General features: G+C 39.3%; 1 protein-coding gene across 3 annotated transcripts in view; it reads left to right on the plus strand.

Annotated features, from left to right (window-relative positions):
* zgc:172282 (leucine-rich repeat and fibronectin type III domain-containing protein 1-like protein) overlaps positions 1-23,570 on the plus strand; it is a 189,007-nt gene that overhangs the window by 2,345 nt on the left and 163,092 nt on the right. The window lies entirely within an intron of this gene.

A 23,570-nucleotide genomic window follows, 5' to 3' on the forward strand; every position in this document is an offset into this window, starting at 1 on the left:
ATAGATTTACGAAGCCAATAATTTAAGTTGCTGTGTCAGCTCATCAGCTCCTCTTTACCTGGTAAATTCTTCCTATCCCTAACTGCTTCATTTGCATTTTGATTGGGTTTTGCAATGGCTCTAAGCCACCTTAAAACACATGTAAACACACATGCAAGAATATACAACATTTGCAGGGAGGGCTTTTCTGGTTTTCCTGTCTTCATTGGAATGTGTAGACCTGTGGCTTAGCTGAAGCCTTTTTTTGTTCTGATAATTCAATCTTTCCTGCCTATGTTGTGTCATTCTTCCTGGCTCGTGTTAGTGCAGCGTGTTTGAATGTAGCTCAAATTGCTGTCTAGGCAGAATATTTTGAAAGATTCAATTGATGATGATATTTTAATGCCTTTCAGATCACAGTGAAGTTCTTTATGCATATGATCAGTATTACACAGTTGGAAGTTAATGGAATCATGAAGAGCACTTGCTGTCAGCATACTGTACCACTGATCATGACCCACTTTAGACTGCAGCAGTAAAATTCTAGTAGAGAACAAAGATTTTGTTGAGATTGAACTTTTAAGCCTTAAACATGGCAAGTATAAACCAAGAAAATTTACAGCTGACTTTTTTCCACAAACTAACACAAACATACTCTTCATTCATCCTTTTGTATAATAGGAGTTAAAACTGGTGTACAGTGAGGGGACTTAGCTGATCCCCTGGTGAATTTGTAAGTTTGCTTACTTAGAAAGAAATGAAGAGTTTCTAGTTTTTATGGCAGTTTCATTTGAATGGAGAGAGACAGGATGTCAACTAAAACCCCAGAAAAAACAACAACACATTGCATAAAAGTTATAAATTGATCTGCATTCCATTAAGAGAAGTAATATTTGAATCCCTACAACCTAGCCAGAATTCTGGCTTGCATAATTAGTCAACTGCACATAGTCATGAGCTCAATTCATTATACAAAAAGTGCATGTGTCCACAGAATCAATTTCTTTAAATCCAACCTCTCCACCATCATGTGCAAGACCAAAGAGCCATCAAAGGACATCAGGGACAAAATTGTAGATCTGCACAACACTGGAACGGGCTACAAGTCCATCAGCAAGAAGCCTGGTGAGAAGGTTACGACTGCTGGTGCGCTTATTCAGAAATGAAAGAAATATAGAATGAACCGTACTTCCCCTAGGTGTAGAGCCCCATGCAAGATCTTGCTTCATGGGATGAGGATGATAATGAGAAAGGTGATGGACCAGACCAAAACTACACAGGTTGTTTGTGATTTGAATACAGTTGGGACCACAGTCACTGAGAACACCACTGGTAACACACCACAGCGTAATCAATTGAAATCTTGCAGTGTCCACAAGAGCACCCTGCTGAGAAGGCACATGTACAGGCTTGTCTTAAGTTTGCCAGTGAACATCTAAATGATTTGGGAGAAAGTACTGCAGTCAGATCAAACCAAAATCAAGCTGGCTTTGGCTTCAACTTGAGTCACTGTGTTTGGAGGACAAGAAATGCTGAGTATGATCCAAAGAACACTGTTCCAACAGTTATAGAATAGAATAGAATAGAATAGAATAGAATTCAACTTTATTGTCATTGCACATGCACAGGTACAGGACAACGAAATGCAGTTTGCATCCATCCAGAAGTGCTTTAGCCATGATATAGATATATTACAATATATATTAGCAATAATATAGATATGTAAGTATATTACAGAAATGGGTCTATTATGGTATGTTATAATGTACACGGTATGAAGTATGTTATGAATATTCTATAACTATAAGTATGTACAGGCTGTAGTGAGTACAAGCTATGTACAGGCTATGAACAGGATATAAATATGAAATAAAAAACTATACAGAAATCTGAGATACAGTGGGGCAAAAAAGTATTTATTCAGCCACCGATTGTGCAAGTTCCCCCACCTAAAATGATGACAGAGGTCAGTAATTTGCACCAGAGGTACACTTCAACTGTGAGAGACAGAATGTGAAAAAAAAATCCATGAATCCACATGGTAGGATTTGTAAAGAATTTATTCGTAAATCAGGGTGGAAAATAAGTATTTGGTCAATAACAAAAATACAACTCAATACTTTGTAACATAACCTTTGTTGGCAATAACAGAGGTCAAACGTTTACTATAGGTCTTTACCAGGTTTGCACACACAGTAGCTGGTATTTTGGCCCATTCCTCCATGCAGATCTCGAGAGCAGTGATGTTTTGGGGCTGTCGCCGAGCAACACGGACTTTCAACTCCCGCCACAGATTTTCTATGGGGTTGAGGTCTGGAGACTGGCTAGGCCACTCCAGGACTTTCAAATGCTTCTTACGGAGCCACTCCTTTGTTGCCCGGGCGGTGTGTTTTGGATCATTGTCATGTTGGAAGACCCAGCCTCGTTTCATCTTCAAAGTTCTCACTGATGGAAGGAGGTTTTGGCTCAAAATCTCACGATACATGGCCCCATTCATTCTGTCCTTAACACGGATCAGTCGTCCTGTCCCCTTGGCAGAAAAACAGCCCCATAGCATGATGTTTCCACCCCCATGCTTCACAGTAGGTATGGTGTTCTTGGGATGCAACTCAGTATTCTTCTTCCTCCAAACACGACGAGTTGAGTTTATACCAAAAAGTTCTACTTTGGTTTCATCTGACCACATGACATTCTCCCAATCCTCTGCTGTATCATCCATGTGCTCTCTGGCAAACTTCAGACGGGCCTGGACATGCACTGGCTTCAGCAGCGGAACACGTCTGGCACTGCGGGATTTGATTCCCTGCCGTTGTAGTGTGTTACTGATGGTGACCTTTGTTACTTTGGTCCCAGCTCTCTGCAGGTCATTCACCAGGTCCCCCCGTGTGGTTCTGGGATCTTTGCTCACCGTTCTCATGATCATTTTGACCCCACGGGATGAGATCTTGCGTGGAGCCCCAGATCGAGGGAGATTATCAGTGGTCTTGTATGTCTTCCATTTTCTGATGATTGCTCCCACAGTTGATTTTTTCACACCAAGCTGCTTGCCTATTGTAGATTCACTCTTCCCAGTCTGGTGCAGGTCTACAATACTTTTCCTGGTGTCCTTCCAAAGCTCTTTGGTCTTGGCCATGGCGGAGTTTGGAGTCTGACTGTTTGAGGCTGTGGACAGGTGTCTTTTATACAGATGATGAGTTCAAACAGGTGCCATTCATACAGGTAATGAGTGGGGGACAGACAAGCTTCTTACAGAAGACGTTACAGGTCTGTGAGGGCAAGAGATTTTCCTTGTTTGAGGTGACCAAATACTTATTTTCCACCCTAATTTACGAATAAATTCTTTACAAATCCTACCATGTGAATTCATGGATTTTTTTTCACATTCTGTCTCTCACAGTTGGAGTATACCTCTGGTGCAAATTACTGACCTCTGTCATCATTTTAAGTGGGGGAACTTGCACAATCGGTGGCTGACTAAATACTTTTTTGCCCCACTGTATACAGTTATACAGAAATGTGAACTATGCAAGTTATAAACAGTTGTAGGATTAAAAATTATCGTATGTACAGAATGATTATTTACACAGAACTATACAGTAGTGCAGTTAAGATAAGTGAGATATGTGGATAATTTCTACAGAGGCTATATAAAGTGCTAGTGGTTGTGAGTGGTGGTTCAGTCCATGTTATTATTGTGTGTTTGAGGGTACAGTTGTCCATTGTGTGTGTGTGTAGGTGGTTGTGGGTGTGTGTATGTTCAGTCCATTACTTTAATGTGGGTCAGATGTCAGGAGGCAGAGTTCAGGAGTCTGACAGCTGTGGGGAAGAAGCTGTTCCGGTACCTGGTGGTCTTAGTCCGGAGGCTCCTGTAGCGCCTCCCAGAGGGCAGGAGGGTGAAGAGTCCATGTGATGGGTGACTGGGGTCTTTGATGATTTTCCCAGCCCTTTTCAGACACCGCTTCCTGTAGATGTCCTTTATGGCAGGAAGTGGTGCTCCGGCGATGTGCTGGGCAGTTTTCACGACCCTCTGCAACGCCTTCCGGTCCGAGGTAGAGCAGTTCCCGTACCAGACTGTTATACAGTTGGTCAGGATGCTCTCGATGGTGCAGCGATAGAAGTTCACCAGGATGTCTGAGGGCAGGTGGTTCTTCCTCAGAGTCCTCAAGAAGAAGAGGCGCTGGTGAGCCTTCTTGACCAGCTTGGAGCAGTTGGTCGTCCAGATGAGATCCTCGGAGATGTGGACTCCCAGGAACTTGAAGCTGCTCACACGCTCCACAGCCGTCCCCTTAATGTGGATGGGTGGATGTGGGTCAGCATTCCTCCTGTAGTCCACGATGAGCTCCTTGGTCTTCTCGGTGTTAAGCAGCAGGTTGTTTCTGTCGCACCACTCAGCCAGACGATCCACCTCCTCCCTGTAGGCGGCTTCATCGTGCTGTCATCTGCAAACTTAATGATGGTGTTGGAACCATCAGCAGGTCTGCAGTCGTGGGTGAAGAGGGAGTAGAGGAAAGGGCTCATCACACAGCCTTGTGGTACACCGGTGTTCATTGTGATTGTAGATGAGCAGCGGTTATCCAGCCGGACATGTTGGGGGCGGTTGGTCAGGAAGTCCAGTAACCATTTGCAGATGAGGGAACTGATGCCCAGGTCTGTCAGTTTCCTGATGAGTTGTGAGGGGTGGATTGTATTGAATGCTGAACTGAAGTCTATAAACAGCATTCTGGCGTAGGTGTTGTTGTTGTCCAGGTGTGAGAGGACAGAGTGCAGTGCGATGGAGACTGCATCCTCTGTGCTCCTGTTCTGGCGGTATGCAAATTGGTGGGGGTCCAGGGTGGGGGGGAGACAGGATTTGAAGTGTGCTAGGACCAGCTGCTCTAAGCACTTAGTGATGATGGGGGTGAGTGCTACTGGGCGGTAGTCATTGAGGCTAGATGGGTTGGAGTTTTTGGGTATCGGGACGATGGAGGTGGATTTGAAGCAGGCCGGTACCACAGCGTGGGCCAAGGACAGATTGAATACTCCTGCAAGCTCCCCAGAACACGCTCTGAGAACACGCCCGGGGATGCCATCAGGACCTGCAGCCTTGTGGATATTGATCCTGCTCAGCACCGCTCCTACATCGGTGGGGGAGAGAGTCAGAGGTTGGTGGTCTGGCGTCATGTCTGCTTTGGTTGTGGTTGTGGGGTTCCCTCGCTCAAAACGAGCATAAAAGTTGTTGAGCTCGTTGAGGAAGGAGACATCAGAGGATGCGGGGGAGGGTTTGGTGGTCCTGTAGTCTGTAATGGTCTGGAGTCCTTGCCACATGCGTCGGGGGTTGGAGTTGAAGAAGTGTTCTTCTACCTTCTTTTTGTAATGGTATTTGGCTTTTTTGATGCCCTTCTTTAGATTACCCCTGGCTGTACTGTAGGCGTGTGCATCTCCTGACCTAAAGGCAGTGTTGCGGGCCTTCAGGAGGAGACGAACATCCCGGTTCATCCAAGGCTTCTGGTTGGGGTACATGGTGATGCATGGAGGTGGGAACATTATGCTTTGGGGTTATTTTTCTGCTGAACATAAAAGACGACTTCACTGCACTGAGTGGCCAAAATCTTAGATGGGAACCTCCTTCCCTCAGCCAGAACACTGAAAACAAACTGCAAAGGCAATAAAGGAGTGGCTAAAGAAAATGCACATTCGCATCATGGAGTGGCCTAATCAGCCTCTAGATCTCAATCATATAGAAAATCTGAAGCTTCAAGTTGCCAAGCAGCAGCCAAGAGTTTCTGTAAAGAGGAGTGAGCTAAAATCCCTCCCGTCATATGTGTAAAACGGGTGACTAACTACAGGAAACATCTAAATTCTGTGCTTGCCAACAACAGGAGAGTTCACTCGGGCGGTTAAGAAAAACTAAAATTGGATGAAAGCCATCTGTTTTATTTTCATTTCTTAATGGCAAGAAGCACAGTTTTATGAAAATATGACATGAAATATAAATATGAAATATTTTCACCTGAAGCAGTTAAAAATATAAACTATTGTGTCCTGGAATTACTGGAGATATATGTGGATGAATGTATATTTATTACTATAGGTTATCTTCCCAAAAGCAGATGCTCTGAGTCCATGAGTGATGTTGTTGGTTGGTTAAAAAAATGGACGGTTTAATGATCATAAACAGACCAATTTGCACTCTGAAGTCAGAGAATCCATGACACTACTCTGAATATTAATATATTTATTCATGTGAGAAAAGCTTTTTGTTTTCACGAGTGGAAAACCAATTTAACTGTTTTGTTTTGGGTATTTTGAAAAAACACCTTTACCCATTTGTGAGTCAGAAAATCAGAATACATGCAAATGCCTTCGTTCGTTAAGTGCAGCGGAGACCAAACTCATTGCTGAAAGCGAGAAATAAATGACAGACCACAGGTTCATTGGATTTAATTTCATAAAGTAAAAGTAATAATTTTATTGGTCATTACGGTGTTTCAGTATAACATCTGTTTCATCACACCCCAGTCCTCAGTATACAGATGCTAAAAATGGTAAATATAAACCTAATACCATAGCTGCCCCAACCACAGAATTTTATAGGGTCTCAGTATAAAGCACCAGAAGGTGACTGTTCTTGTGGATTGGTGCTCTATAAATAAACCTGAATTGAATTGAATTTGGTTAAAGTTAAAGACAGAGGAAAGCGTGATGGCTGCCTATATCATAGGGTATTGAGATGTCCCTACAATGGTACTACATTTTGAAAAAAAAAAAAAAATTACACAACTGAGTCTTACCTGGTTGTCAGCTATCGATACAGCAACAAGGAGACATGTTGACAAAGCACCAGGGATATAGCTGTGTGGGGATTTCCACAGTGAACGACAAAATTTTAATTTACCACTTTGTTAGACGATTCGCACTAGCGTAAAAGAGGTATTTCCTACGCAAAGTATTTGGTAAAGAAATAGGTGTAAAGCAGTAAAGAGCTTCACAAAATGACTCTTGTATCAGAGAATGGGATCCATTAGGCCTAAGAAGATTTGGAAAGCCTACGTGATCTGTCTGATTTTTTAATCCCATTCATGTGTGCAGGGAACCAACAAAAAGTCTTGGCCACACATGGACTTGGTCCAAAATCACTACCTACTCTATGTACTACCACTGGGTAGTGGCGTACACAGTCATTTTGCTTTTTCTAGTACTGTGTGATGAAAAGTAGTTTACAACTGATCTCTATCCAAGCGACTGGCAAGACATTGCTTACCATTATGCCGGCCTCAGATAGTCAAGTGTAAAGAAAGTGAAACATTACAACTGCTATGTGTAATGTGGCTGTATGCTTATCAACTCCTATGTGAGTAGTACTACGAGTATTGGATTTACTAACTTTTAATTTTTGGTTTTACTAGAAGAATGTTTGTCAGTATTAATTTGTTTCGCTGATTCATTTGATGAGTTTCAATTATGCAATTTTGCAAATAACTCACTATGTAGTCCTCTATGCCACAAAGGCTGTAGAGATTACTGCATGACAAGGATTTTGGACAGAACCACGCTCTCTTTTAAGTCCACCTTGGACAGTTTTGTGCTTAGTGGTGGTTTTGCACTTGCTAGAAAATTCAGCATCTTTACAGCTCACTGAATTAATGATGTTATATATTATGTTATATTTGTCGTGCTGTGCGCCTAATATATCATGTTCTTTAATGCAATTTGAATCCAATCTGTTGCTATGCACTGGGTCTTGCATGGTTGGCTCCACAGTCTGATGCATAAACAACGTTCAGCTCCTTGGTGATTGTGTATGCGTATGACATATTAATTAAATGTATTTTAGAACAAAACAAAATCCCTCTCAAAACTATTTTATGTTATCTTATTTAGTTATGTATCAATTTTTAGGCAACATTGCTTCACTTGTACTTAACTTTCACCACAATTTCCTGCTGTAGAGAATTTCATCTGTACAGCAAATTCATCTGATCTATATCTCTGCAAGATAGCCATTAAGCATATTTCTGAAAAAATGTAAATAACAGACTTTGAAATGGCTTTAGTAAAGACAGTGGATTTGCATGTTGTGTGTAAACAGTTCTGAGGCAAATATCTCCTACATAGTGGAGGGACAGAGACTTGTGTCCCTTCATGATCGCTCTGATTTATTTGGGTTGTAAAAGCTTCTATTATGCCATTACTTTTAACCACAGTAGTCAAATGTGTACTGTACAATAATTCAGGTGATTATAATTCAGATAATCAAACAGGTGGGTCCTTCTTTCAGATTGAGAGCACCAGAGGTGGGTGATTGATGGGAGACATACGACTATAAAAAAAAGCCATAACACTGCTGCTTCTGCCAGCTGACAATGCAGGGTTCTTGATCATGTTTACAGTTTATTGAACCATGCTGAGTCCAAGCTGGAAAACGGAAAGCTTGATTTGGCGAGGAAGGAGTGGATCGAGGTTTTCAGAAGCGTGGACAAGAATCTGTCTCAGTCTTGTGTATTATTACAGCAGCACAATCAGGTACTGTCTCTATTAATAAAATCATACGATACATTACAGCAGTGATGAATACTGAATGACAATAGTGCTCCATTAGTGTGAGTCCGACTTTTCATGCTCATAATTTATCAATTTATGATTAGCTAGAAAAGCAATCAAAACCCTGCTCAAAATACAGTAACTTGGAACAATAAACCCATTTATTTTTTGGCATCATATAAAATCCTCTCATTCTGTCAATGTCAGATTGAAAAATGAAGCTGAAGAGAAGTGTAAATTCTGGAGGAGTGTAAGACCAACTGATTGATGCCTCTGTGTGAAAAAGTCAGCAGAAAATAAATGGAACTCACACAGAGAAACTCACTGAGTTTTAGAGACCGCGAAAAATCTGTTTCATCACTGTGGGGAAGCAATGTATACATCTATAGGGTACAAGGAAAACACATGTAGTGGTTTTTGTAATGTTTACATTGTTGAATCCAACTGGATTATGTGCAGGAGTTGACCTTTATTCAGCGAGGCAGGTAAGTTAAGACCAAATTCTTTGTTTGCATAAAGAAGACAAACGAGAATGAAATAAAAAAAGTAAAAAAAAGTAACGAAGAAGAAGAATGACAGAAACTTAGGGAGAGACGAGGAGATGGAAAAAAATAATGAATATTTTGCAATAAAGCTGTAGGTGTTAAGACTGCGATATGGCATCGTGCTGTTTTATAGTTTTATGTCTTTTTGATGTATTCAACACAGTGACATGCTGTCCACTACGGCAGGGGTTTAAATGTCTACACAGTCTGTGCGTGTGCGCTCGTGTCTTTGTGCGCGCATGCCTGTACATGCGCATGGCAACAGATGCTGGTTCAGTGGCGCCATCCCACCTCACCAGGGAGGAACAGGAGAGAGATGCTGCTGAAAGGAGAGAGAGGTGAAGAGAAGGAGGGTGGGGGGGATGGTGCCAGGAGAAAGAGAGGGAGAGCAAGAGGGAGCTGTGTGCTGAATGCCAAGCAGCATGGTATTAGAATGGTGCTGTGTTGAGCAGGCAGGCAGTGGGATACAATATTGCTCAGTTAAACCACAGTCAGTTTTCTAACTTTGTCTACAGCAGGTACAACATGGGCTATTTTTGCTGATTTATTGTGACCATGTAAATCAATTGTGTCAGTGTAGAAAATGTTAACCTTCTTCCATACCCTCCATCTAACATAATGTACAGAACATCGGCCTAAATAGGTTGTAGTAGCTATGAATACCTCTTTTGTCAAGAATAATATGGGGATCTATTTTTATCATCCTTTGACCCACCTTGCCTTGCCTTTTTCCTCTTATATACTGGTGTGCATCAGCAATCTTTTTGCCTATAGAATGATTGGTCCAGTTATTTCCAATTCCCATACAATACCTTTGCTTTGGGTATCTGGAGATACTCAGTATCAAACAGTGACAATTCCATAATCTGTATTCCTGTATTGGTAAGAAATTTGCTGTAAAAGGAGCCTGGAGTTGAGAGATAAAAGTTGATTTGTTAAAAATAAATACATAAATAAATAAATCAGCTAAGATTTTACAGCTCTATCGAAGCCACAAAAATACATCTGGTCATAATTAGATATGTAGACAACATATTGCATTAAAATATTAATATATTCCCATTGTCCCACTGGTGCTTCCATTAATTATGTGTATAACAGGGCGTTTGCAAAAATCACATTGGACAAATCTTGCTTATGGCCACGACTATAGTGGAGATAGTTAGCTCGCTGAAGTTAAACAGAGCACCAGATTAAGTCATGAAAAAAATATATATATATAAAAAAGCAGAATTTTTAAATGAGCTGCAAACTGCAGTTAAACACACTTGCCATTACTAAAGACATCTGTTGTTGCTTTGCAATTACAGTATTGATCAGTCGTTTTTAATGAAAGGCTTTTACTGTGAGTGCATCCTTTATGCGTTTAACATTTAACAGCATGCAAACTGCACTGGAGTCGTTTGAATACTAAATAATAAACATAAATCATTTAAAGAAGCATTTGAACTGAAAGTTGAATTTTGTTGACGTATTGACGGATGAACAAATATTTCTTAGCAATGCTCACAGTAATGACATCATGCTTACTGCATTGATTTGCTTTTTACATTACATAAACTAGATTACCAGTTTTTTGTATTCAAACTTTATTAATATTAAGTTGCATACTGTTATGTGAATTATTTAGGAGCTGAAAATGGATAATTGATTTAGAAAAAATGTTTCCCCAACTCACTTCATTTTTCTTTAAAACAGATGTTCTCCGTATAAATGTGGGTCTTTCTGTCTGTTGGCATGTGTTCGCATGTAACTGTACATCCTGGTCAGGGTGACAGTGCAGACCTGACAAGCTAACCCAGATAGTGAGGGGAGATAGATTGAAGAGGAGTGTCAGCTCTCTCCTCTATATCTCTACATCTATTACTTGTGTCTGACAGAAGCAGCACTGCATGATGGATGGATGCCCCACTCTATCTCTATCCACTTCTCACTCCGCTCACTGTTTTCCTCTCACTCACGCATTTTTCACCACTTGGTTTTCCTTCATCTACCTGTCACTTGCGTGCATCCATTTTTTTTTTGTAATTTGTCTTTCTTCCGCTATATATTTCTCTTCCGCTGTGATCAACTTTCTTTACTTTTGGTGACAGCAGGGGCACGGTTGTGGTAGTATGTGTTTGTTTATGGGCAAAGCGTTGAAGTGATAATGTAGAGATCTGCAGCTGGAGTTTCAAATTACTGTGACAGAATGATCTATCACTTTGTTGCTGTTTATCAGTTGTTGCTTACATTCACTTCTCTATACTCAGTGCTGCAGGCGGTTTTTCATAGTAAATGAACATGAAACAGTGCAGCGCACAGAAGGTAAAAACAGGAAACCTGATGCAGTTTGAAAGAGATGTTTGATTGGCTGGGGTTGAAAATATAGCCTGTAAGATAGCTTTATTTAATGGGTTCCCACAGTTATTTTTCTTTTTTAGGAATGATGAGGTTATGTAAAGGCGAAGTGTCCGTCCCTTCACAACTGACCAGAATTGCTAGTCCTCCAAGACTATTGGTCAAATATTTGTGCAGCTTGCACACGATGATCACCTAAAGGGTCCTCACCCAAATTGTGTTCACAGTCAAGGTCATATTGGTTGTTATATTACAGGCACTTTTCCATTTTTACAAAAATTGCTGTTTCCCATAGAGAATTTGTCAGATTTTAGTGAAACAAGACTGTTTTTTCCCGGAGATGACTGTTTACAAACCGATTTGACTTCTCAGTGGATTTTAATTCACATTACTTTGTGCAATACAGCCAAGAAAACTTATCACTTTCTTTCTGTACTTCACACATTTTAATAGCCTGTGATGTATCATGAGCCAGATGAGCTAATGCGTTACTGATGTTTTTGTTTTTGTTGTTGTTTTCTTTTGTTTTTGTTCTGTTTGTGTGTTTTTTATTGCAGTTATATAGTTTGCTGTATAAATTGTTCATGTTACATTGTAACACCAGCAGTTGGAGTCACGTTACTAAGACTTTGCATGTACTGTGAAAAATAAACAAAAAATAAATATAAAATTGACCTTGCTAATCAATTCTTGTTGGAAGGATGAGAGGCTGAGAGAATTTCATTAACCTCCCAGTTTGAAGGGTTATCACTACACAAGGTATAATTATTCTTACACGTTTTGAAGTGCTGGAGTATCTTTGTGTCTCTGTCTAAAGTTCATACTTTCTGAAGCCTGTTTTAGATTTCGAAAGCATCTAAAACAGGCTAAAATAAAAATAAAAAAACTAGGCGGTCAAATGCTTTTACGTGTTATCTGACAGACAGTCCCCTGATTATGATTGTTAAAACACTGAAATTGCACAAATATGTAGGTGCAAAAGAAAACATCATGAGCTGTTGTTTAAATACATAAACCTTCTCATGGTGATCTCAATGACAGTGAATATTTACCATAGGATGTGATGTGGGCTTGTTGTTGTTGCATTATCTGTGATAAACAACAGATAAACAGTTTGCCATTCTGAAGTCATTTTAGCTACACCCGAACTCAGGAGAAACACCTGGTCATGGGCTTTTGAAGCAGCAGCTAAAAACAAAAGTTTTACCCCTCAGCCTTGATGCTGAGCCCACTCAGCAGTTCACAGAGTGGGTGTTTATTAACGCAAGCTAGAAGGACAGACCCTGCTGGGTTGAAATGGTTCACTTGGCGCACCATGAACCCGATACTCTGCAAGATAGTTCGAGGAATAATTAGAGACTTTAGAGGGCAATCTCCTGTAGATAATGGCACTCTTAAGGACAGGAAGCTTATAAAGCTCAGCAATAGTTCTAGCTTGTGCAAAGTATGTTAATGAACTAAGAAACTTAAATAAAATAATAATTGTTTAGCGGTGCTGGAAGCATAGCTTTAATCTGGACCACTTTATAATCTGACTCTTAGTCTGATCAAAATGTCCTTGCACTGCATTTTGAATGTTTGTTCAACACTGTTGCTCTCTGACTTCACATTCGCAGTATTGACTGTGCAGTCACTGTATTGTATGCTTAGCTAGTTACAATTCCCTCATGACACACTGTGGGAATTATCTCACTGTTGCTTTCTGGAAAGCTTGGCAGTGCTAATCAGAAATTGCATTTTTAGCTCCCTCTGAAAGGCAGAGTACTTTGTAAGTGCTCAGTGTGTTCGTATGTGAACATTATAAATAGATTGAAAAGAACACTGCGGAAATTCTTTAGATCAGTAAAGCATCAGATAATGCATGAAGCTGGTAATGAGACATTTCATTTATGTATAGTGTTATGAACTGGGCGAAGGTCGAGGCATCGCACATGAGAAAAAGTAAACACGATTATTATGAACCTAAACAAATAAATAAACAAACAGGATAATGACATCAACAAAGGCTACAAAACAAAACTGCTAGGTGACCTTAAAGAACAAAAGAGAGGTCAGTGATCAAGCTGGATAACTAGTGAGGTCCAAATTACATTGCTGTATGCCATTTTTTAAGGTAATAGTCCTTCTGTTCTCTGCTTACTGGCTCCTAAACCAAGAAGCCAGAACCAACCTTTAGCAGACAAATGGGGAGGGACCCCAAATATGTTACCGAGACCTCGTCCATCCATCAGTTTTCCTTATCTGCTTATCCAGTTCCTGGAGTGGGAGCACAATGTGCTAGGTCAGGAGAGGTATACCTTAGTTTGCCGGAGCAACACAGAGAGACAACTGTTCACTCCTACGGTCCTTTTAAAAACCTAACCTGCTCACTAGCAGCTGAACATGTAAATAGTAGTTGACACGGTATTATTTTGTGTATTGGCATTCAGTTTGAAATTCTAGCGTTAATCTGATCCTACTGTGGACTGTGGGAGGAAGCTGTAGCAGCCAGAAAAAGCAGCCACAAGGTTAACATGCAGACGATACATAGAGAGGGGATCCAGCCAGCTGGTGGGTTTGAACCTATGACCCTCTTGCTGTGAGATGACAGTGTTAACTGTTATAGTACTGTACTGCCCTTACTGCCCTTCCTGCCACCACTTGCAATATAAAGCCATCCTACATTTGCTTTTTAAAATATATGTGCAAAGTCTTTTTGCGCTCAGCATCTAAGAGATTTTTAATTTATACAAGAGCAGAATGTGCATTAGATTTCTTTTGAATATGTATGTGTACATGACATAAACTGTCTGCAGGTGCAGGTTAACACGAAAATATTTCCATGTGTTTACATGTAGACATGCAGCAAAACACAACTTATATACACGCATATGGTTAACCTCTTATTCTACATTCGGTTCAGGCTTACCATCCCCACCTTTTTCTCCACTTTAAAGGTGCCTGTGAAGCTCCTGCTGCACGCTGAGTGTTGGTTTGATTGACAGTGGCTTGTGCTGGTGCCTGTGTGCGAGAGCACAAGCAGGAGCTAATGTGGTAAACAGCTGACACTGCATCATGAGGTGGGGAACCACTGATGGAAGCTAGAAGAAGCCAAACACAAAATGTACCACAAATGTACCCTAAAAATACTAAATATCTATGATAATAAATACCTATTGTTGAGTTAACATTATTGTGTAACATTTTATAGGGTTCTTTTGGTTCTTTTGGTTTATTTGCATTTTTAAAAATTCATCACTGCCTGTTAAATGGCAAAAAGTAGACTTTCTCTTCAAATTCCAGCTAAAAAATGTAAATAAATGTGACAAAGAGCTCCTTTCATGATGATTCAACAAAGAAGTATCACCTCAGTGTATCGCTGACTCCATAAGTATTTGTACAGGGAAATAATGTAAGGTTTTGGTTGTGACAGAAGCCTTGGTTCTGATGGATGATGGTTCAGTTCTGATGGATAATGCCTATAATAACCAGCTGGTTCACAAGACCAGCATGTGGCTAAACACCTGGACGAGCCCTTCCCCTCTGCTTGCCCTCAGTTAGATCAAGCTATCTTCATCTGGGAGCTATTTGCTGCTGTTGTGCTATGTACTCCATAAATCACTTTGTAGTGAAGTACAAATTACTCAACAAAAGCAAAATGGAAGGATTGTTAAGCCAAGATGTTGGCCTTTACGAATGGCATTTTGCAAAAAAACAAAAACAAACCCTGATTGGTCTGATTTATGCAGATTTCCCAACATTAGTGTTCTAGTTCAGGGTGAGTATCATCGGTGCTCACGGGACATTTATAGCTTCGGTTTAATGGTGCAAGGCTTTACAGGTTTGAAACTGTGTGAGTCTGTGTGTGTGAGTCGAGTGTGTGACAGCTGTAGATGTCCTTGTCCCAGCTGTTCTGCTTTGCAGCCAACTCATTGAGCTGGCAGCTGTTACAATAAAGTTATAGGGTGTTGTCTCTATTCTTTCCCATGATAATACTGTGATAAATCTGGATTATTCATACTCCAGATTCATCAGTCTTATCTGGTATTGGTATTGGCTTGTACACTTGCCAGCCCACTCTATTGTGAGGATTACAGCAATACTGAGACTTAATGGTAAAAAACAATACACAATTTATTATTTAAATCACTTATAATATTACTGTTAAATGTTATGTCAGTTCTGTTGTAACTGATTTTCTTTTCCCATGCTGTGTGCACTGTGCTCTCTGGAGTTTCTTCTTTACTTTAGGCTCGTTATCTTCAGTTCATGTTATTTATTTAAAGAGTCACCACAATGAATCGTGAAGCGGATAATCTGGGAAGTCAAAATCACAGTGAATACTTTAAAGTTTTAGTGATATTCGAGGGCAGTCTAGGAAAAGTAAAAAGTACTAGAGGAGAAAATGACAGAATGTTTATCAGTATTTTGGGGGGGCATACAAAGTCGTTCAGTCAGTCTATCCTGAAATGATTCAGGAAAGAGGACAGCATCTGGAGGACAGTAATATTAGAGTATTTTAAAGGGCCATGGTGCAGGAACTAAGATTTCAACATAAGGTGCATCTTCATCTTAGTAAGAAGAGGCAGTGTTTGTGTGTTGATTTAAAATGCACATGCCCACCTAATAGCTGTCCCTCATGTCCTCTTTAGAAACCACATTCCTACCACATAGTATATGTTAAATGGATCAGCTCATGAACAAATGCGTATTGCTAATTAGAACTTAGCAACTCACTGAACAAGGTAATGTAAGGTAAATAAATGAGGTAAAATGTGTGGGTTTATCCTGAGTGGAATTTTACCCAAGAGCATCCGATTACATTAATGTCAGTTTTTTGTTCTTTGTTTGTTTTTGTACAGTATTCAAATGTTTCTTCTTTATTCCTTTGACTTTATAGAGACTTCAGTAACTGATAAGGTTGCAAGACATGAAATAGTCATCCTTGCAAACAAGAAAACTGTGCTCTTAAAGACAAAACCATGATCTTTTCTCAAATGTAACCTTTAACCTTAAATAAACCACATTTGATAAAATAAGACAAATACATGGCATGCACAATGCATAATTTGTGTATGACATGTCCAGTGGATGCATTATTGGTATAAATGCCTTTAAGTCAGCAATTTAAAAAAAGAACTACAGCATCGTGGGGTACTTGGAATGCAAATCCACTGAAATCCATTGCTGATAAAATGTGAACAAATTGTACTAAAAAAAACCTCAACTGTTTTTTAATAAACAAAATCTTAAGGATTATGGCCGACCAGCTTAGTCTAAGACTGATTAATTGAATAAAAGCTCAGATGTATAGTGAACACGCTTTTCCTGTCAAGTGGTTTAAAAAACACTTAAGATGAAAGTGTGACCTCCAGAGTGAATTCTCTTTCTCTTAGACTGGTTTTAAAGATTTCTGTGATTATTTATAAAATATAAAAAAAAATTAAATTACTGCAGCGTTGTAGTTGAAGACATGCATTGTTAACTAAACAGAAAAGTTGAAAGTCCACATAGACTGAACTGTCTTGGAGCTTTGAGGAATAAGATCCATGGACATAAACTGCACTGCTCAAGATCACAGAAACTGTGTGTATGAAATCTTCTTTATAGTGACTTTTCTCTGATTTCAGTCCCCAGGGTTTTAAATGATCACAGGAGCTTATTGTCACTCTGAACCAAGGTTTGGATCTTTTATTCTATCACTCTTTATTTTTTTTTACACCCAGTGAAAGTGGGGAACTTGCGCTTGCAGTTAAATGAGGTGTCGATCCACAACAAAAATGGAGACATACAGCTGAAAAGTTGAAGCAAACATGTTTTTTTGCCTTTCACTGTGATTTTCTTTATAAAGCAGATACATTTTTATATCTTCTACTTGGTTTTTTTTTTAAAGCTGTTACACTTTCATGTTTAATTTTTTATATGTATTTAGAAGTTGAATCTGAGGTCATATTATCATGGGATCACATTGGCTAAGACACTGGGTATGGTTTAATAATTACTATCTTATTACATGAACACTCAGTAATCAGTAGATCAAACCTGTCTTTGAACTCTGTCTCCGTTTTAATCTAAACTATCGCCACCATCTATTTTTTTATGATTGTATTGTAGCAAATCGCTCTGACATCATATGTGAATATTGTCGTCCAGTTTGCATCAAGTGCAGACTGACAAACACACCTGCTAGCAGGGCCGTGCAGAGACGTTTAAAGGGGCGGGTGCTCAAAGTTAAAAAGGGGCACATTGAACCAGGCTGAATAACAACAACACACATTCATCAAGAATCTAATATGGGATTGCGTCATACTACATCGAGGTGGCCTTGTTGTCTTCCTCCTTCATCTCCTCATCTCATCTATCACTCTCCACTTGCTGTCCATCTGAGAACAAAGCACAATTTGCTATTGCAATAAACTATTATTTAATTATCCACACTTAACAACTCCTGCACTTAATCTATAATAAAATGATAACAGAAAAATGTTATAGAAGCAAAACATTCCAGTTGTGCTTATTATTATTTTTATACTGGGATACCTCTCCAACAACTGGTACATGTGTTAATGTTACCTGTGCTCTTTGTAATCCAGCTGCTGAGGGATCCACTGCCTTTAGCAGCCTCACACAGCTCCTTTTGTTACTGTTTCCTCCTCATGTCCTTACCAGGCATGTCTGGACAATGTTATATCACGAGTAATAATTTAAAAAATCTATACACATAAAACACACACATGCACACACACACAGTGACATTTTAGACCTTCTTCAGAACACTTCAGAATACTGTATATACTATGGCCACAAGTTATCATGGTGCTGATCCAGAATCCTTCCCTTATTATTTATTATTAGAGCTACAATAATAAAGCAGTGAGGGGAAAAAAGTAATAAATATGAAATAATGTATTTATGATGATTCCATTTGTTTCACTCTGTGCAGGGGCAAAGCTTATTACATTTTTAAACTGTAGAGATACAATAATTTTACTGCTGTAAAATCAACATTTTCTCTTATTTAAAATATAAATCTAATATAATCTGATTCTTAATATATGTTCTTTAAAATACAGTGTGTGTTTAAATATCATAATTATAATAATCCATAATTATGTGGACATGCATATTAGAAAGTTTTTAGTGAAATATAATCCCTCCTGAAAAGCAGGAAAAGCCCTGTAACTTACTTTAAAACTAAATATGTTCACTAAAACGGTGACAGAGCTACAGACCCATGACACCATTACCCAGTTAGCTAACAGCTATGACCAGCACTACTCGTGCAGTTAATAAAAGGACAGGTAATGTTTGTCGCGCTGTTACACACACAGCACGCTCATTTGTTTCGTCAGTTGCCACAAGACAACTTACCAACGTGTACATAACAAGCTAATACTCCTGTGTGCTATAGACAACAGTGTACGCTGTACACCTACTTACTGGTTTTGTCGCATCAGTCTGTCTCTGAGTTAATTTGTGTTTCTCCTACAGCTCCGGGTGCTCTTTGTGAGCTCGTTCCCGGCTTGTAACCAGCGCGCTCTGTCGTCAAGGGCGATCATTGGTTAATGGTCATCATGTGACTGATGCAAGCCAGATCCTTTTATTTAGCAAAACTGTGATTAATAGTTAAATATTATTGTTGAGGGGCACAGACAGGACTCCGCACGCACACACACATTAAAAAAATAAATAAATAATTGCCTCAACAAAAGGGCACTTTGGGCACCCATCAGGAAAGGGGCGGGTGCTCAAGGCCCTTTTGCCCCCCCCCTGCACGTGCCTGCCTGCTAGAGTCCTAACCTTTGTATCCACCTGTGTGCTAGCTCCCACTACAGCAGACTGCGTTTTGCAATGATAATCCCCCACCCATCTTCCCAAACACACATGCACACACAGACTCAAAGGAGTTTAGCGATACTAGATACAATGCAGCAACCGGTGATCTTTCTTTTTCATTATCAGTAAAACAGCATGTTTTCAAATTTTTATTCTCTGGTGTGATTATTTAAAAAAAAAAAATTTGCCGATTGTTCACTATGTTAATCTCCGTAATTGTACTGTGGTTTTTCATTCCCGTGAGTGTTTCATTTGGCCTAGACTGCATAATAAACACCTGCTTTATATCACAGTGATGTGGGATGGTGGATATTAAGCGTTTTAAGACAAAATCATCATGGGTCCTTTCTTATTTTTTCTACACTCTCTTGAATATCCTGTGTTTCAATTTGGGACACCACAACAATCGCTTGAAACCAAACTCTCTTTCTTTCTTCTTCTCACCCGTCTCTGTTCTATAATTCTTTTTCTTCCTCTTTACTTTGGAGGAGACTCAGGAAGACCTGATGTGTGATTGAGGCAAGGTGAGTGCTTTATCGTCAGCACCGGGTGATGATTATTTAATCATGGTAGACAGATAAAGCGATATTTCATTACACTGTCAGTAAGGTGGCAAGGTTACAGTATGTGTGTATTTTGGTGCAGAGATAAAGTCATTGATGCTGGATGTGTCTACAGCTGTAGCTTAAGGCAGAGAACAAATTCTTTTTAATCCCTACTGTTATCATCGTATGCATTATTAATTAGACAGTTTATAATCTTACAGGGATAGTGACAGTTGTAGATAATGATTATTTTATTAATGACCTGGGGTCCAAACTTTTAAGATGATGCTTTGTTGAATTTCCCATAGTTTAGAAAAAGAGCGTTCTTCATAATTTAGCTAATTACTTTTTTTTTTAAACAGGCATTTTGTTGAACCTTGTTTAAAAATACGTCACCGCCTGTAGAAAATCTAAAATATTATTTTACTGTGTGATTTAGTTTTGTTAATCAAAGCAATAAGCTCTCATTTTAGCTACAGTTTACCCCTCAGGTGTTGCCCTTTCTATGAAAGATACCAAGGATCAATAGATTTTGTAGTCATTTATACACACTTCATTTTCTTCTTTCGGCACAAATCATTTTTGATGCTTCTCCAGAAATACAATAACAGAGCCTTTTGCTGTTAACCAGAGCTGTGTATGTACACTTTGTGTAAACTTGAAATACTATCAAGTCCACCAAACAGGCTTATTTGGTAAGAAAGAGCAGTGTATAAATTTAAGTCCCAGCCTGAGGAGGGAGGTGGTAGGTGTGAGACACAGAGGGATATCTGTCACCCTGTGGTGTGGGGACTGACTCTCATTCATGCCCATATTAAAGTTTCAGTTTTATTCACTGTTTGTTTGCTTAAGTTTAGACACAAACTGCAAGATATACTAAAAGATATACTAAAAGGGCAAAATAGCACCTGAGTACAATCCCTTAATAGTTGTGATAGGTGTGTGGTCAGTTTTATGGGTTATTTTCCAAAGGTTGTGCAGTTTTCTAAACATGGGCACAGTCACTTCATTTCAATATCCAGCACAAAAATAAGAGACGCTTTCTTCAATTGTGAATCTCGGCACAATTAGCAGTAAATGACACGTCGCAGATGTTAGGAAATCATCATATATATATATACAATTAATAATATTAAGTTAAAAAAAAATCGATTTTTGAGATTATAAAGGTGCATTTAAAGATTTGACAACAGCAGACATGTATATACACATTCACAGAGCAGATTTGTGGAAGTTTCCTGATTTTAAAAAGAATCTACTGGTTCCATTCATTCACTTCCTCTTATCCTTATCAGGGTCACAGGGGGGCTGGAGCGTATCCCAGCTGTCACACAGAGAGAGGCGGGGTACATCCTGGACAGATCGCCAGTCTGTCGCAGGGCCAACACAGAGAGACAGACAACCATTCACACTTACAGGCAATTTGGAATCACCAATTAACCTAACCCTACTAACTGCATGTCTTTGGACTGTGGGAGGAAACCGGAGTACCGGGAGAAAACCCACTCAAACACGAGAAGAACATGTAAACTCCTCACAGATGGTGGAGTCAAACTGAGAACCTTGCTGTGAGGCAACAGTGCTAACCACCTCGCCATCGTGCTGCCCTATCCATATCAGTTCATGTAACAGGTTATGTTTTGAAAATGTAGGTTAACGACTGCTTGGGGTTGTTTTAGTGAGAGGATAGTCTCCCAAGAACTGATCTGACATTCTTATGTTGTGGAAGATTTTAATGGGGCATATAATCTGCTTTTTAGAAGAACTCTACAGATCATATCATTAACTAGTTGCACTTTTGTCGCATTAATAGTTACGCTGTAGCTTGTCTCATACACATTCAATTGACAGCGCTGAGAAGGTGGAGACAGCAAACAGAAGTTTTGCCTCAGCTGACACTAAAGAATAACTGTTTCTGTCTGCAATCAAAACCTTGATTTAAAAGCATTCCGATTCAACAAACTCAAACATGTAGAAAAGTACTATGTTTTACCTGCACTGAGAATTTGAACATTGGCAGTCTTTTCAGAAACATATTAACTGTTATAGACAAGCTAAAATAAAGCTGTCTGTATAAAGATAAATGCAAGCTTACTCTCCCAGAAAGTTGACTCAGTTCATCTGGAAACAAATGAACTTGTTTTCTCTGAGTCAACTTTCCAGGATATTCTCACCTGGATCATTGAGCATGTATTGAGACAAGCTCAATTTGCCATATATGATCAAATTTGGCATTTTTATGAAAATAGTTATACTAGCTGAGACAGCAGCTGCAGTGTCTAACGAGCAGCATTACTTGGATGAAATGAATTCATGTCAGCAGTACAGTTTTTAACATCTTAATCCTGTTCATTTACTCTGATGTCATGTCAGCAATATTATTTATCATTCAGTACATTTGTTACCTTACTTTTTACAAGTTTCCAGGATAGGTACTGTATGAATCACCACTTTTGGTCTAAAGGGTGGATGCAGAGGTCTGGCTTTACCTTGGCTTTACAGTCTCGGACTGTGGAGTTCTGCCTTAAAAATGTAAAAATCTTTTTGACAGCATCCAAGACCCTCATTAATGGGTTTCATTGTGTCCCAGTATTCTTCAGTCTATATCATATGAGTGTGATATCCTAATCAAGAGCCTTAAATCTTTTGAATGCTTTTTTTTTTTCTTTTTTCCTCTCTCCTTACTTACTTCCTTACTCTCCCCATATTGTATTTTCTTGGATCATTACTTTCTTGTTACTGTGAGATAAACCAGCTTAAAAGCACCACAACTCCTGTGGAATGATGTCAAGTCCAAACTAAATGAGTGTTTTGATTATTAACAGGCAAAATGCAAGGAACCAGTTTTCATTTTAGGCATTTGATTTCAATGTGAAAAGGTCTGCTTGTCTTGTAATTTGGTGTTGTTGACAGTGCAATTCGCAGACTATTTTTGTCACTGCACTCCATAGTTGTACATGCATGCATTTGCAAGCAAGTTACTGTATGTGATCACTCACCTAGCCTTATATACACAAGTGTGTGTGTGTGTGTGTGTGTGTGTGTGTGTGTGTGTGTGTGTGTGTGTGTGCAAGAGCAGCAGCTTTATAGATTGGCAATCAGTGCTGTATGTAATTTACCAATTGATCCCTATCAACTGCCATTATTCTTGTGAAACAGTCTAAACTGCTCACTTATCTGCTGTTTGCTGTATGCATTTACAAATTATATCTGCCAAACGCTTTCACTCAGTCCCTTATCTTCACTCAGTTTTTTAGTTCATCTCTTTCTATTTTTCTCTTGAACGCTTTCACATTCGCACACTTGCTCTTCTTGTTAAGATAGAGGCTACATCAATACTGGGGTTTGCAACCTTTTTTACACCTTAAAAGAAAATCAATTATAGCCAGTGACTGGCATGTCAATGTCTGCGGTGGTGTAACGTTTTTCCCTTGTCCAGAGTGTCTGTCTCCTTGTCTGCTTAAGAGTCTTAAATGTCTGTCAGGCAGGAGAAGAAGAATCACCTTTCAAGTTCATGGTAGCTTTCTTTGATATGATATCAGTCAGATATCTGTGACTGTGAGATCACAGTAGTACAAATAAGTTCTGCATAGTATATTACTTTTATGCTACAGACTTTGTAATAGAATATTTTCCATCCTATATAGAGCACACCCCATGCCAGTCTGTTGTCTTTCTGTAATATGGAGAGTTTATGATTTCCTGAGGTTAAAAGCTCCCCAAAGTTGTAATTGGCCACAATGGGGTATTCAGCTAAATGCTAATATCAGTGTAATATTATATTGTAGATCAGTGTTAACAACCTAGTGATTAGCAAGATACATTT

The sequence above is a fragment of the Simochromis diagramma genome, unplaced genomic scaffold, assembly GCF_900408965.1.
Source record: "Simochromis diagramma unplaced genomic scaffold, fSimDia1.1 OVJJ01000344.1, whole genome shotgun sequence".
Taxonomy (NCBI): domain Eukaryota; kingdom Metazoa; phylum Chordata; class Actinopteri; order Cichliformes; family Cichlidae; genus Simochromis; species Simochromis diagramma.